The following is a 2,282-nucleotide window of genomic DNA, read 5'->3' as shown; positions in this document are numbered from 1 at the left end:
GGCAAGCGCCCGCACCAGGGCCCAGCGTGTGCCGATGGTGGTCGAGGCAACCGCCCGCACCAGGGCCCAGCGTGTGCCGATGGTGGTCGAGGCAACCGCCCGCACCAGGGCCCAGCGTGTGCCGATGGTGGTCGAGGCAACCTGCCGCACCAGGGCCCAGCGTGTGCCGATGGTGCTCGAGGCAACCGACCGCACCAGGGCGGAGCGTGTGCCGATGGTGGTCGAGGCAAGCGCCCGCACCAGGGCCCAGCGTGTGCCGATGGTGGTCGAGGCAACCTGCCGCACCAGGGCCCAACGTGTGCCGATGGTGCTCGGGGCAACCGACCGCACCAGGGTCGAGCGTGTGCCGATGGTGCTCGAGGCAAGCTGCCGCACCAGGGCCCAGCGTGTGCCGATGGTGGTCGAGGCAACCGCCCGCACCAGGGCCCAGCGTGTGCCGATGGTGATCGAGGCAACCTGCCGCACCAGGGCCCAGCGTGTGCCGATGGTGGTCGAGGGAACCTGCCGCACCAGGGCCCAGCGTGTGCCGATGGTGGTCGAGGCAAGCGCCCGCACCAGGGCCCAGCGTGTGCCGATGGTGGTCGAGGCAACCGACCGCACCAGGGCCCAGCGTGTGCCGATGGTGCTCGAGGCAACCTGCCGCACCAGGGCCCAGCGTGTGCCGATGGTGGTCGAGGCAAGCGCCTACACCAGGGCCCAGCGTGTGCCGATGGTGCTCGAGGCAACCGACCGCACCAGGGCCGAGCGTGTGCCGATGGTGATCGAGGCAACCGACCGCACCAGGGCCCAGCGTGTGCCGATGGTGCTCGAGGCAACCTGCCGCACCAGGGCCCAGCGTGTGCCGATGGTGCTCGAGGCAACCTGCCGCACCAGGGCCCAGCGTGTGCCGATGGTGGTCGAGGCAAGCGCCCGCACCAGGGCCCAGCGTGTGCCGATGGTGCTCGAGGCAAGCGCCCGCACCAGGGCCCAGCGTGTGCCGATGGTGGTCGAGGCAACCTGCCGCACCAGGGCCCAGCGTGTGCCGATGGTGGTCGAGGCAAGCGCCGGCACCAGGGCCCAGCGTGTGCCGATGGTGCTCGAGGCAAGCGCCCGCACCAGGGCCCAGCGTGTGCCGATGGTGGTCGAGGCAAGCGCCCGCACCAGGGCCCAACGTGTGCCGATGGTGCTGGGGGCAACCGCCCGCACCAGGACCCAGCGTGTGCCGATGGTGGTCGAGGCAAGCGCCCCCACCAGGGCCCAGCTTTTGCCGATGGTGATCGAGGCAACCGGCCGCTCCAGGGCCCAGCGTGTGCCGATGGTTATCGGGGCAACCGGCCGCACCAGGGCCCAGGGTCTGCGGATGGTGCTCGAGGCAACCGCCCGCACCAAGGCTCAGCATGTGCCGCTGGTGATCGAGGCAACAACCCACACCAGGGCCCAGCTTGTGCCGATGGCGGTCGAGGCAAGTGCCCGTACCGAAGGGCAGCCTATGCCGATGATGGTCGATGCATGTGCCATCACCATGCGTCATCATGTGCCATTGATGGTCGAGGCCTTGGCCGAAGTTCGATTTTGAGCCACGGTGCCCATGCTTGGCTCCAGCATGTGCTGGTGCCGCATTTTTTTCACTCGGGACAGCATCGCCGGAGCATTGCCGGAGCATCGCCGGAGTACCGCCGGAGAACCTGACCGGCGGCATTGGGGTTCCGGCGATTGGGAGGGGGGCCGGGGGGGTGTGCGCACATGACGTGCGATGGGTGCTGGTGCTTGGCCCTTGTGTTGGCCCCCTATCCCTCATCAAACCTCTGAGAACTCACACCCCCTTAAAGAGCGTTTGAGATTTTACAGGTTTGCTGCCAGTAGCCGTTGAAGTGTCTGAAACGGGGACACTTTTTTCAAACGGTCGCGAAATCTTCTCCGCTTCGAGTTTTTAGCTGAATTTTTTTGTGCATGCCAACAAAAATAGAAGGATCACGTCCACAAAATTTGGGGCCAAAACTCCTTCTAAAAAAATTCTAAAAAATCCCGAACCGCAAAAAGTTTCGAAAATCGTGAAAAATAGAAAACGAGTCATCTTGCAACGAAACTTCACGTGAAGGCTTAGGGGACCATTGTATGAATTTACAAGCCATAAAAATGGCATTGGCACGGCAGAAATTTGAAGATGTGCCTAAACCCACCTACCACCCGATCGATCCCCGGCTTGCGCATCCTGCCTCTCCGGCCGGCTGAGCGCCCGCACGCTCGTTCCGTGGGTTGACTTAGGCATACGGAGCTTATTCCATGTCTAAGCCCCAGTCGGA

The sequence above is a fragment of the Durio zibethinus genome, unplaced genomic scaffold, assembly GCF_047325235.1.
Source record: "Durio zibethinus cultivar Kanyao isolate XHJ-2024 unplaced genomic scaffold, ASM4732523v1 HiC_scaffold_391, whole genome shotgun sequence".
Lineage (NCBI taxonomy): Eukaryota > Viridiplantae > Streptophyta > Magnoliopsida > Malvales > Malvaceae > Durio > Durio zibethinus.
The sequence above is the reverse complement of the archived record's forward strand: the minus strand, read 5'-3'. Positions refer to the sequence as shown.